Source organism: Oryctolagus cuniculus, chromosome 8, assembly GCF_051225735.1.
Source record: "Oryctolagus cuniculus isolate XC-2025 breed Fujian yellow rabbit chromosome 8, ASM5122573v1, whole genome shotgun sequence".
In the NCBI taxonomy this organism is placed as follows: domain Eukaryota; kingdom Metazoa; phylum Chordata; class Mammalia; order Lagomorpha; family Leporidae; genus Oryctolagus; species Oryctolagus cuniculus.
The window spans coordinates 34,943,531-34,957,910 of NC_142874.1; the positions used below are offsets into that span (position 1 = coordinate 34,943,531).

Consider the following 14,380-nt stretch of genomic DNA (forward strand, 5'->3'; position numbering starts at 1 on the left):
TTTTTTATGAGGGGGCATTTGTTCATTTCAAGGAACAGGACTTTCCAGAACTGGCTAACGTGGCTTATCAACATTCCCTGTGTCTTGTTAAAAGTGACCATGCCTTGACCACCATTTTGAGAGGAAGCTGCATTATCCTGCTTGCTGGGAATCCTGCTCTATCGGACTCTTCCAAATGTGTACCCGGGCCTCTACTGCCACCACACAGAGCCCCAAGAGCGGGGACTGGGCCCGTGCCTCACTCATCTGCATAGCCACATCCCATAGTCAAGCGACTGGTATCTTGCTATGCTCCAAAAAAACTTGTTGTATGAATGGATCAGTATGAAATGGGGAATGTGAAAGGGCAAAGGTGGGAAGAGTCATTGATATAGGAACATAATATAGGGATAAGGCTCAAAAGACCACAGAGATCAAACTGGAACCTCCAAATCATTTACGTCTGACAAGATATCTGGTTTATTGTGGCATAGTAGATTTAAGTTGCAGCTTCAGCTGCCACATCTCTTGGCTGACTTAAGGGATGGAGGATGGGATTAAGTCTTTCCTTTTTGGAAGCATGAACCCACATGAATCCTGTCAGTTTCTTAAAAAATAGGCACAAAAGGGCCAGTGCCATGGCATAGTAGTCTAAGCCTCCACCTGCAGGGCCAGTTTGTTCCTTGGCTACTCTTCTGATCCAGCTTCCTGCTGATGTGGAAAGCAGTGGAAGATGGCCCAAGCGCTTGACCCTCTGCTGCACATGTGGGAGACTAGTCCAGCCCTGGCTGTTGCAGCCACATGGGGAGTTGGACCAGCAGATGGAAGATCTCTCTGTCTCCCTCTCTCTAACTCTGCCATTCAATTAAATAAACAAATCTCAAAAAAAAAAAAAAAAAGAAATACAGACACAGAACTTTCAGATTTGTGTTAGGACACTGATACTCTGACTGCCCCTTATGGGCCAAGCCTGGAGAGGTCCTCCTCCCCCTACACTGTATGGTTGGGGTGAGAATCTCAGGGAAGGAGAAAAACTCAGTTACTTTGGTATTTGAGTGCTCTTTGGCCCAATGCCTGGGAATTTAGGTTAAAGCCCTTAGTACAGGGGATTATAAACAAAAAGAGTCCAATTACCCTCTGCAAGCCTAATAAGTAGCTGCAAGTGCTAGTGGGTAAAGAATACTCTCAGTGTCAGTGAGGTGAGCCTGCAGCATGGAACAAGACAACCACAGAGAACAGAGCAAGTTCCAAGTCCAACCACCAGGTGTCGGAGCACAGAGCAACATTCAGCTGCACTGAGCAAGCCCTTCCATCAGTGATCTCCCCAGAGGAGAGTCTGGTGACCCCAGGGATTTGTCTGGAGCAGGGCTCAGAGTGAGCCAGTATAGAGGCTGTAACCCACAACTGTAATTCAAATTTTTTTAAAAAACTGGAGTTAAATTAAATGAAAAATGAAGATAGGGATGAGAATTTGGCACAGCACTTAAGATGCCACTTGGGACACTTGCATCCCATATTTGAGTGCATAGGTTCCTGTCTTGGCTCCACTCACCATTCCAGCTTCCTGCTAATGTGCACCCTGGGAGGCTCAGGTGATGGCTCAGGTGATTGGGCCCTGCCACTTCTATGGGAGACCCAGACAGAGTTCCTGGCTCCTGGCTTCAGTCTGGTCCAGCCCTGACTTGGGGGAGCAAACCAGTGAATGTAAGTTTGTGCTCTCTCTCTCTTAAATTAAAACAAGTAAATACTTTTAAAAAATAATAAATGTTGAAAATTAATCATTCTTTAGCTTTTCAGCTGCATTTTATTATTTTCAGTGCTCTTGAGGTTGTGTATGTACTGTGCATGATGTAATGGAGTGCTGTTGCATGCTTCTTCCCAACTCCACGCTCAGTGACATCAAGTGGATGACGTGAAATTGGCCATGGGAGGAATATTTATACCACGGTAATTGGCAAATGCTGCAAGTCAGCTTTTGGAGGGCTGCAGTTACATGTTAACACACCACTGGGAGGAGAACAACCATAAATTATGATGAAAGGCAGAAGGGAAAGTTGGTCTTGTAATTTGGCTCTGAAGGTAATTCAGGCACAGCAGAATGCAAGAAATCACTAAAATCTGGGCTCTGAGTTCAGAATTTCAGGTGTGAATCTGTTCTGCCACTTCTTACCTGTGTAATTTGGGGAGTTAACTCTCAGTGTCTGTCTCATCATCTGGGAAAAGGGCACATCAGAGCCTGCTTCATAAGATGATTCTAATGATTAGGTGAATTAATATGCTAAAGTCACCTTAAATAGCTGTATGTGTTAGCTATCACTGTTACCCAAAAGCAATGAAATTATTAATACAGAAAGTATGGAGATGCTAATAACAGAGATGCATTTGCATCCTAAGACCATTTACCCATCTTTGTTTTATTTATATTGAATTATTTCACATTATATTATTTACATTGAATAATTATATGATTATCAGTAAATAATACAGTATTAATAAATAATACATAACTAAAGTTATTTTCTGGAAGGAAGCTAAACACAACATCAGATTTTCATCCAGAATAATACATTTTTATTATCATGCATTCCCTTTTCAATATTTGGGAAATAAAAAAATCCAAGATTTACTTGTAAAGGTGTGTATTCTGTTTCCATCAATATTTTGCAAATATCAGGAAATCAGTGGGTTTTTCTCCAAAATTATGTTATTTAACACACGAATGTGTCTTAAACTGAGCTCAGCAGAAATTATGTTAATAGAAACTCAATGTCTCTTTCATCTAAAGAGGAGTTAAGAACTTTTCTCCATGTTTCAATGGCAGCAGCCTTTAAGAATAATTAATGGAGAGATCTCTCGTGGTGACAGAAGAGGAGTCAGGAATCTAGAACAATGCCACGTGTGATTTTCTGAGACCACAAATCAGAAAAGGGCCAGCTTTATGATGTGAAGAGCATCATCATAGGTCTGGGTTTTGATAGACACAGAACTCAGGACATCTGCTGACATCAAGTTCCAAAGCCCTTTCTGGAAGTTTGGAGGAAGCTGGAGAACAAGCTACTCTCTGAGTTCCCAACCTGCTGGGCCTAAAGTGTACCCTGTTTTTCCCAAGCACCATCCTGACTTCTTCAGGGTAGATAAACTTAGAGGAGAAATCTCTGGAACCTTCTTGGAGTTCCTAAGAAAAAGTGTCCAATCATCCAGAACCCCTTCCAGGACACAGCAGTGTTGGTAGCAAGCTGCTCTTCTTCTACCTTACTGTGCCTAGGGTTTCAGAGGTTGACAGTCACCAATAAATGCCCATCTGGGTTTCTTCCTGATGGCCTCCAAACAATCATTTGGAAACAGATAAGGCATTGCTTCCACCCCACTCCACCTTGGGATTTCCCAGGAACTGTGTCTGTATGGGCTGCGACATTTGTAACTACACCGCTGAAGCGAGGCCTATGGTTTTGAATTTCTCATTTCAGTGTATCTGTAGGGAGAGGGAGGGTGGGGGATGAGCCAGGACACAAACTCGTGTCAAATGATGAGGGGTCATTATTAAAGGGACAAGCATCAGTTGTTGGTTTTTAAGTTATTTTTATAATTTCAGGATAAAATTTCTTTGAGAAGGAGAGAGAAAGAGAAAGAGAGAAAGAGAGGGAGAGAAAGAGAGATATCTGCTGTTTCACTCTCTCAAATGCACACAAGGGTTGATGCTGTGGTATAGTGGGTTAAGCTGCCATATGCAGCACCAGCATGCCATACAGTCACTGGTTCAAGTCCTGGCTGCTCCACTTACTATCCAGCTTCCTGCCATGGACTGGGAAAGCAGCAGAGGATGGGCCAAATCCTTGGACCCTTGCACCCATGTGGGAGACCCGGAAGAAGTTCCTGGCTCCCGGTTTTGGCCTGGCCCAGCCCTGGCCATTGCAGCCATTTGAGGAGTGAACCAGAGATGGAAGATTGATCCCCTCAGTCATTTTCACTCTCTCTCTCTCTCTCTCTCTCTCGCTCTCGCTCTCGCTCTCGCTCTCTCCCTCTGTAACTCTAATAAATAAATAAGTCTTTAAAGAAAAATAAGGCTTGGCTGGAGCCCAAGACAGGAGCCAGGAGCTCAGTCTTGGTCCCACATGAACACAGTTGGCTGAGCCATCACTTCTGCCTCCCAGGGTCTGCATTAACAGGAAGCTGCAGTCAGGAGCCAGAGCCAGGAACTGAAGCTGGATATCCGCATACCACTAGGCCAAGTGCTCACCTCTCAAGGTAAACCTCATGGTGAGTATTTGGAAAGTAGAGCAAAGAGTAAAGGAGAAGGGGAAAAAAATGCCCTCCTTCCAAATCAAAAGTAATCTCTGCTTATATTGTCGTGTATCATTGTCTTCATGTATTAGAAAAAACTATATTAACTCACAATGCAACAAAAATGTATATTATAAAACACTTTTAAGAAAGTATTTATTTGAAATCAAGAGAGAGGTTGAGAAGAGAGAGAAGAAGAGAGAGCAAGAGCGAGAGAGAATGGCCTCAACAGGCAGACCTGGGCTGGCACCATGGCTCACTTGGCTAATCCTCCACCTGCGGCACCGGCACCCAGGGTCCTAGTCCTGGTTGGGGTGCTGGATTTTGTCCCGGTTTCTCCTCTTCCAGTCCAGCTCTCTGCTATAGCCTGGGAAGGCAGTGGAGGATGGCCCAAGTCCTTGGGTCCTGCACCTGCATGGGAGACCAGGAGAAGCACCTGGCTCCTGGCTTTGGATTGGCACTGTGTGCTGGCCGTAGTGGCCATTTGGAGGGTGAACCAACAGAAAGAAGACCTTTCTCTCTCTCTGTCTCTCTCTCTCTCTCTCTCTCTCTCTCACTAACTCTGCCTGTCAAAAAAACACAAAAAACAAAAAACAAAAAACCAGGTAGGCCTGTGCTGGGCCAAGGCCAGGAGCCAGGAACTCCATCCAGGTCTCATACCGGGTGGTAGCAGCAACCCAAATACTTGAGCCATTATCTCCTGCCTCCTAGGCACATTAGCAGGAAACTGGATTGGAAGCAGAATGACTGGGAGTTGAACCAGGCACTCTAATATGGGGTGCAAGTGTTTCAAACAGTGGCTTAACCTGGGGCACCACAAGGCCTGCTCCATAAAGCATTTTTTTTAAGATTTATTTATTAGAAAGGCAGAGTTACAGAGAGGCAGAGAGGGGGGGGGGAGAGGGCAAGGAAGAGAGAGGGAGAGAGGTCCTTCATCTGCTGGTTCACTCCCTAAATGGCTGCAATGGCCAGAGCTGGGCTGATCCAAAGCCAGGAGTCTGGAGCTCCTTCCAGGTATCTCACATGGGTGCAGGGCCCAAGGACTTGGGCCATCTTCTACTGCTTTGGAGCTGGATTGGAAGTGGAGCAGCTGGAACTCAAACCAGCTCTCATATGAGATGCCGGCAATGCAAATGACAGCTTTACCTGCTATGCCTCTGCACCGGCCCCAAAACATTCTTTAGAAGCATCATTTTTAGTGATATTTTCTATCATATACTTTACTGAATAATTCCCCATTGTTGCTTTAAATTTTTTTCTGGAAACATCATTATATATAAGGAGGTCTTCAAAAATTTAGGGGAAATGTATATTATGAAAAAACTATGAATGATTTATATTTTTGCATCAAGAAATAATCTTTTAAGTCCATTTTCCACAAAGTTTTTAAATCCTCCTTATATATCTTTGACCATCTATCTAAGATTTGGAGATAGATTTCTGAGTCAAGCGACTTGATGAAAGCAGTTGGACACATTAGTTTTTAAAAATATTTTATTTTCCTTGAAAGAGTGACACACAGAGAAAGAGGGAGAGGCTTAGAGAGACAAAGAGACTTTCCATAATTTGTTTTTTTCCCCAAATGGCCACAGCAGTAGGGGGTGGGCCAGGCTGAAGTCAGGAGACTGGAACTCCATCCAGGTCTCTCCCGTGAGTGCAGGGGCCCAAGTAGTCAGGCCATCTTCTACTGCTTTCCTAGCCACATTAGCTGGGAGCTGGATTAGAAGTGAAGCAGCCAGGACTCAAACTGGTGCTCATATGGGATGTTGGCATCACAAGCAGCAGCTTAACCCACTGAACCATAACCCCAGGCCCTACATCGATGACTATAGATAGATGCAAACCTCAAAACAATAGTGTTTGGGAGTGCCAATAGCTCCAGGTGCACAAGATGTCAAAACCAAGGTGGGTTTGCTAACAGGATCCTTTTGACCTTCCTTATTTTACAATCCTTATCATGCAACAAAAGTCTGTTTGCAATTGCATCTGGTTAGCTTGACTTCAGAGATGCCTCATGTTATGGTCTTGCCAGTCCATGTTTCAAAAACAGAGCTTCTCAGATTGTATTACAGAGATGCCCAGAGTTGTAAACTTGTCTGGTAAGCCCTGCTTTACTTTTTTCTTGAGCGGTATAGAACGTCCACCTCATTTTTCAAGTGATTGCCCCTGCACAGCCAATGTCCCACTCATCCAACCTCTTTGGTTCAGAACATAAACATTTAGTTATTTGCCTTTGAGCTCCAAAGTAATCCCCAAAGAAATCTTTTAATGTCAGTGATCATATAAATTATTCATTGATTATCTGTTAAGGCAGAAGTTCCAGAGCCATTCCTTTAATGCCATGTTTGGACAAGTGGAAGCTGTCCCAGATTCAGCCAAATCCCATGGCTTCAGGCCACAGTGTGGCAAATGCAGTTAGTTACAAAGGGAACCAGGTCAGAACATGCGTGTGAGTCAGCACAATTAGAACAATGACCCCAGTGTTGATGGGTCAGCTCCAGGGATTTGGTAGATGTGGGATAGCATTCTAATGAACTGGCATAGATTCAGCTCAGTGCAAAGAAGCCCAAGCAATCATTGCATACATAGACATACGCTCTAAGTCCTTGAGAAGTTACATGTCATTGCCTGGGATCCTATGGCTTATTGGGACCTCTCTTGGTCTTTAACCAGGTTTTCTGATCACACGTCCAGTGCTGTTCTTAATGCCTTGCTACTTGTGTCTGTAGCTGATGTCCCTGGGGTACTGGCAAGGTCCACAGGGCTTGACAGGTCAGTTGAAAGACAAATCTGACCAGCTGAGAAGCCATCCTTATCATTCTTTGTGTTGCCGCCACATAAAGGTAGTTCATGGAATTTTCTGGTGCCTTCTGGAAGCTGAGTGCACTTCTCTGCATATTTGTCTCTCAGGAAGAAATGAAATTCACTTATGTCATTTTGGCTAAGATAAGTGTAGCATAAGAAGTCATTTCCCCAGTCCCTTATTTATAATCAGTCCCAAAGCATGAAGGAATAACTCCAAAGCAAGATTCCTTTCTGATGAGATATAAACCAATCTGCAGGGAAATGTGTAACCAGGGAACTGTAATTTCCTGACCCCAAACCATTAAACCTCAGCAATGCCATCACATTAGCTTGTTTTCATGTAATTGTATAAACACAGTTTTGCCAGTCCAAAACACTGGGAAATATTTCATTATGCTCTCTTCCTTGCTGTGCAAGAGTGACCATACACCAAGGCTGAAAAATGACAAGTGTGTCCATGAGTGAGTGAGAATTTGGATTTGTACAAAGGAGGGAGCTGGACTAATGTCTTTAATTACACATCACTATTTCATTTTACTATAGCAGATAGGGCGATAAAGCATCGTGGCCATATTCTTGGATGTGGAAGCTGGGAATAATATATCCTCCTTACTCCTACCCTCCCTAGATTCAAATAGGAATTATGAGAATTTAATTTTAACCGATATGCATGGAATAGATCTTGCATGGAAGATTCTGGAATAGGCACTAGGGAGAGGGGGACCCAGGCCCAGTTGTTCCTCTCTAGGGCTTAAGTTTCTGAAGATGAAATAGGCACGGAAACAACTTTAGCTCGGAGGCAGATGGTACAATTGCTGCGTTGCCCACTGAGGCACTGGGTGGTATGGGGAAGAGGGAAGGTGACTGCACCTGAAAGATTCTAGACGGCAACAGGGAGGAGGTAGCAAGTGAGCTGGACCAGGACAAGGGGTGGTAATTCAGCTGGTGAAGGGAATGCTATGAAGAAGAAATACTGTGAGCAGGCCTCGAGGGTGAGGGTGAGTAACCCAGTATGTAACCCAGCGTGAGGACGGAGGATCTGCAACCATGGGAAAACCAGCTGTACGCACAGGTCTTCTCCGGTGCTGGCTTTCCACTGCCCCAAACAGCAAAGCAGCTTCCAGCAAGCGCCTGTGGCCTCAGTCCATTCAGACTGCTATAAAGAACACCTTAGGCTATGAAACTTACAAACACTAGAAGTTTGTTTCTCACACTTCTAGACTCTGGGAAGTCCAAGAAAAAGGCGTCGATGGTTTCATGTCTGGTGAGCTTGCTCTCTGCTCGGTAGAAGGTGTCGTGGAGGCACCAGAAGCCAATGAGCTCTCCTGGGCATCTGTTACCAGGGCACTAATGCCATTCACGAGGGCTCCCCGCTCGCGACCCCATCACCTCCTAAACAGCCTGCGCAAAGCCTTCCACCCAGGCACAAGTGGGATGGTGAGGATTCAGCCCCTTCTGCCAGAGAGGCCTCAGCTATGCGCTGATTGGTCCATGTGGCTTGCGGCTGCTTTCAGGCCTGCTCAGTCCTGCTCTGACTGCCCCTGAGAGGGTGCAGCCTGGCACAGGCACTTGGCCTTCCCACTCCGCCCAGACTCCATTCCTCTGTGGCTCCTGTAGGAGCTCCGGGCTTCTTGGCTGTTCGCTAGCATCACGGGGCTCCCAGCATCCTCCACCAGCCCTCAGGTCTCCATCTTAGGCAGTGGTTTTCCAGACTGCCCCAAGCAACGCGAGTGTCCTCAGGACTCAGAGCACTGACGTTTCCCCTGGACAGAGGCCTGCACCCTGCCCTGGGGCCGGCAGAGGGGCCTTCTAGGAGGGACCCTGCAACCAGGCTGTTGCCCCTTTAATCGTGTTTCCTCTGAGACCCACAAACCCCACCTCGTTCTTGTTCTTTCCCCTAATGCCTCACAGCCAGAAAAATAGAGTTACTAAATCACCAGTTCTTAGGTTTGTTTTTACAGAGTTCAACACCAAGCCGGCCTAAAGCCAGTTTGCGCTAGATTGAGACAGAGCAGGGGAGTGGCACAGGGACATAAAGGAGGATTACGACCTCAAGGGGGACGCCTGGCACCAAAGTTGCCCCCTGGGAACCCAGAATTGGAGAATTGAGAAACTGAAGAGCCGCACAGCCTCAGGAAGTGAAAGATCCCAGGGATTACAATACTCGGGCACTGGACTTGTAGTTCTATACAGCTAGCAACCAGGGGTCAGGGGTCTTCCATCCATTGGTTCACTCTCATCCGAAGCCAGAAGCCAAGAGTTTCTTCCTGGTCTCCCACAAGAGTGCAGGGACCCAATCACCTGATCCATCTTCTACTACATTCCCAGGCACATTAGCAGAGAGCTGGATGCAAAGTGGAGCAACCAGGACACGAACTGATGCCCATATGGGATGCCAGCACCACAGGTAGAGCCTTAACCTACTACACCACAGTGCCAGCCTGAAGAAATTTACCTTTAAAAGCTCTTGCTGGGGGCTGGCACTGTGGTGAAGTGGGTAAAGCAGCTGTCTGCAGTGCCAGCATCCCATATGGGTGCTAGTTCAAGTTCTGGCTGCTCCACTTCTGATCCCACTCTCTGCTATGGCCTGGGAAAGCAGTAGAAGATGGCCCAAGTCCTTGGGCCCCTGACACTCATGTGGGAGACCCAGAAAAAGCTCCTGGCTCCTGGCTCCTGGTTTCAGATTGGTGCAGCTCTGGCCATTGCGGCCAATTGGGGAATGAACCAGTGGATGGAAGACTCTCTCTGCCTCTCCTTCTCTCTGTGTAACTCTGACTTACAAGTAAATAAATCTTTAAAAAAAAAAAAAAGAAATAAAAAGCTCTTGGGGGTCCTCCAGACTCACTCAGGCCAATCACCTGATCTCCATGCAGAGTGTGTCAACCCAGTGGGATCACATCCTTTCAGTGGTCCTGGTATCTCTTCATTGTGTGAGCCAGACATTCACATAACATTTTCATAATTTCAGCAGCTAGCTTCCTGACTTTTTTCTGGGTTTATGTATAACCTGTACATATTCACTTCATATTTTACTTAGCATTTTTTTTTTTTATTATTTTTTGACAGGCAGAGTGGACAGTGAGAGTGAGAGAGTGAGAGAGAGAGAGAGAGAGAGAAAGGTCTTCCTTTGCCATTGGTTCACCCTCCAATGGCCGCCGTGGCCAGCGCACCATGCTGATCCGAAGCCAGGAGCCAGGTGCTTCTCCTGGTCTCCCATGTGGGTGCAGGGCCCGAACACTTGGGCCATAGCAGAGAGCTGGCCTGGAAGAGGGGCAACCGGGACAGAATCTGGTGCCCCGACTGGGACTAGAACCTGGTGTGCCGGCACCGCAAGGTGGAGGATTAGCCTATTGAGCCGCAGCACCAGCCAGCATTCATTTTTAAAGCAAAGATTTGATCATCAGTGCAAATAGTCAATTAGTACATGTAATAAAGACAAAAATTGTTAAAAATTCCAGCTGGATACTGTAGAAGCCTCTAAATTTATAGTCTGCTCTTTTTTTTTTTTTTTTTAAAAAAAAGGAGTTATGGTGCATTTTTTATGGTACATGCTTTTGGGTTCTCAGAAAGTTTTATTCTTTTAAAGGTTGTAAAGGTATTGTACAATTACATCAAGAAGTTATAGATATAGAACTATAATGTATCTTAGATTGATGATGTGTTTTTTTCTGAGAGAGAGAACTATGCACCAGAATAACATTAGCTGTATTTGGTTAGCAATGCACCCATGGTATCTCATTTAATATTCCTACCAAATGTAGGAGGTTGATAGTGTTCCCTTTTTGACACATGAGAAAACTGGGGCACAAGATTCAGCTGGACGCAGTCTGGACGCAGCGCTCTTAGCCACCATGTCTCCTGTGTGACAGAAACAAAAGCAGGCTGTGGTCATCTGAAAGGCCTCAGGCAGCCTCCTGTGGCCATGTGGGCGGTACACACCCACGTCCACAGCCACCTCTCAAGAAAGGATCCCTTCAATGCTCAGACACACAAACACGAGGACATGCAGCGCCCTCTCTGCCCCTTTGCAGACTCATCATGCACATCAGCATCTTAAATGGCCTCTGAGTCCTGCAGGAAGAACTTTGCTTTATTTAGTGCATTATTCCCCAAATTCTTAGACCTCAGAGCCCTTTTAAAGAGCAGCAGGTGTTTAGTATCTCAGAAGACACAAATGGCTCACAGACCAATGTGGGAAACTAGGGGTTACTCTTGTTGTGTAGAGCAAAACACATTTCACTCAAAAATATTTCTTGTACATGGATATAAGATGAAGAGGGTGATGCTTCATAGAGCGGCCACATGCAGCTTGTCTGAGTACACTGAGACGTGCGCTGTGCACTGTTAGGCGAACTTTTAATGTTGTACAAATATCATGGAGTGTGCTGACACAAACAGACTCCAGGATACAACTGGTCACTAGGTGGTAGGCTCCTACAGGACTAACGTTGTATACATAGGCGGACCATTGCAGACTGGAACAACTTATGTGGTGCATGACTGTATTCTAACATGGTGTGTGTCACCAGGGGAACTGTCTCATGCTCTGTCCACCACGCCCCCTTCCTACTCATTGCAAAGTCAAGTTCCACCATGAAGCCTCCCTCATGGGAGACAGAAACTGTCATGGGAGAAGGAAACCGCAGGCATTTGAATTCAGCACCAGAGCTGCCATCCTGTATCTGGCACCCTGCTTTCAAAGCTCAGGAAACCTGAAACTTCGGGAGGGAACAAGATGGGTGATAAATAATACATTTCTAGTTGTCATCATCAACATCTGCTTATCTGTGTGACCTGCTCAGCAAGTTTAAAGAACTCAGAGTTGCTTGCCAAAGAAAAATAGAGCCCAAATGGATGACAGATGCTTCCTGAGAGCTCTCCCAAAGGTGGGGACAGCAGTGGCGAAAAGCCCGAGTCCTTGGTGTTATCTGGATGCAGCTGTTAGGGCAGTCTCTCCCTGGGAGCCCACCTCTGGCTGCACAACTCCCTTGGAAATGCTGGCCATCCCATGGTTTACGCTTTTCCCTGGTAATGTGTGTGTGCAGCTAGGACAGTGGGTGGCTCTCCCTAACTGTCTGGAGTCCTATAGAGGTCTTCTTGGTCTGGGGCTGCTGCTTCTGCAGCCACAAGCTTCTTCCTCTCCTGTCTTCTCATCTGCAAATCAGGAGCAACAGAGCCTCTGATAGGGTACTTGAGAGGCCCACCCTTTCTGCCTCAAACATAGCCCCAGGGGGTTGGGGGAATGGGGTTAGGTAATAGTTACAAGGTGGTGGGGAGTAAGGGGTGTGGTAGGACTTTTGTGAAGAGCCCATGAAAGACAGCTCAGGGAAGACAGCTCAACACTTGCAAATCCACAAGCTGATTTAGGAATATAGGGGATCAGTGAAGAAAGCATCAAGATGTTTTTAAAAGATTTATTTTTTTATTTGAAAGTCAGAGTTACATAGAGAGAGGAGAGAGAGGAGAGAGAGAGAGAGAGAGAGAGAGAGAGAGAGAGAGAGGTCTTCCATCTGATGGCTCACTCCCCAACTGGCCACAATGGCCAGAGCTGCACCGAACTGCACCCAGGAACCAGGAGCTTCTTCCGGGTCTCCCACGTGGGTGCAGGGTCCAAGGACTTGGGCCATCTTCTACTGCTTTCTCAGGCCATAGCAGAGAGTTGGTGGTATTTGTCAGATTCTAGACTTTGCTTTCTTATTTTCTTGGTATTTTTTCTTTCCCATATGGACTAGTAATGCTGGCTTCGGATGGGCTCAGCGCGCCGGCTGTAGCAGCCATTTGGGGGGTGAACCAATAGAAGGAAGACTTTTCTCTCTGTCTCTCTCTCTCTCTCACTAACTCTGCCTGTCAAAAACAAAACAAAACAAAACAGGGTCTTACTGGTCCAGTAAGAGGCTCTGTGTGTACCAGTAACTCAGGAGCAATGTCACTCTCCAATTAGGCAGTCCCCTATCTGAAGGTCTGCTGGCCAGATGCAGGGGGGCCCTCAAAGTGCTGTGCTACATCTCAGACTGTTCTAGCCAAGATGGGGACTTAACAGTAGAGTTCTTGGCACAATCCAGAACGATCCCTGATGCTCTTAAGTTACTGAAAGGACTCAGGGCGCCTATGCACTCAGGCTGTGCGAGGAAAGGGAGGGGACCCCTAGTAACTCACAGGCAGGGTGGGGACAATGTCTGAGATCCACATGTCAGGCCCTTGCTCATTGCTGGCAATCTCTCCAGACCCTGGGCTCCTAAACAGACATCTGTTTTCTTTTTCTGAATCTGAGAAGGCAGATTAAAGAATGAAGAAAGAACAAACAAGACTTGCCAGTGCGGGAAAATGAGATGGGCCCCATCTAGGCACAGTTCTCATGCAAAGTATTGAACCCAGTGTCAACTAACGCTAGAAGATTCAAACTGTATAAATATAAATTCATTTGCATATTATAAAAATAAAGATAAGCATATACATATTTTACACTAGTTATGGAACAGCAAAGAACATCAGTCGATTCTTCTTTCACATTGAACAGAACTGAAATCTGAGTGCTTGAAATACTGCCACCTGTACAGAAACTATGGCTTTTATGTACATGGAAAACAAAATCCCTGAGAAGCCATTCGACTTTTTTTTTTCTTGTCTTCAAGTAGTGCTCTCCTTGGGGGATCACAGTTCTAAGGTTCAGGTTGTAAAACATTTGCTCCATAGCTTCTCCCACCCTTTCTCTGCTCCCTCCCTGTCCAGAACACTGCTTCCTTCAAGTTCACAGAACAAGCTCGGGAGTGTGGAGGGCCAGCCAGTGGGCCTGGGAGGTCCTGCTTTGCTCTCTGCTCTGCTTAAATTCCACAGCCACAAGAATCACTGGTTTCTGTGCTTTTCACCAATGTTCTTCCTAGAGAGAAAGCGCAGAGATGACAAAAGGTACAAGAGAATGACACTGGGTTATAACAGGAAGCCATGACAGAAATCTGTGTCCTGCACCAATTTTCATTGCTGCTATCTTTGGAGCTCCTCATAAATGTGCAAATGTTAGGTGACTACTAAGGTCCCCACAAAGGGAAGAAACTTTTTAGTAGTTATTAGTCAAAAAAAGTGGCAACTACCCTAAATGGCTTATTCTATCATACTTTTATAATCTAACTGGATTTCTAATTAACAGACCCAAATGCTCCACACACATCTGCTTCCTCTCATATGCAGACACGCATATGCATGGGCACACACCGACTACCCTGCCAGGAATGGCACTGCATACTAGAAATCGAGAATGGGTGTTTATCTGTAGTAAAAAGCATGATTTTACTTAGAAATGTAATGCATAGGGCTGTCA

At 45.8% G+C, this 14,380-nt stretch overlaps 1 long non-coding RNA gene across 1 annotated transcript in view; it reads right to left on the minus strand.

Annotated features, from left to right (window-relative positions):
- Positions 1–10,711: 10,711 nt before the first annotated feature.
- Positions 10,712–14,380, minus strand: part of LOC149124972 (uncharacterized) — a 46,649-nt gene continuing 42,980 nt past the window's right edge. The window contains exon 3 of the long non-coding RNA XR_016212536.1: positions 10,712–10,923. This is a non-coding gene — a long non-coding RNA (uncharacterized LOC149124972). The remainder of the gene's footprint in view (positions 10,924–14,380) is intronic.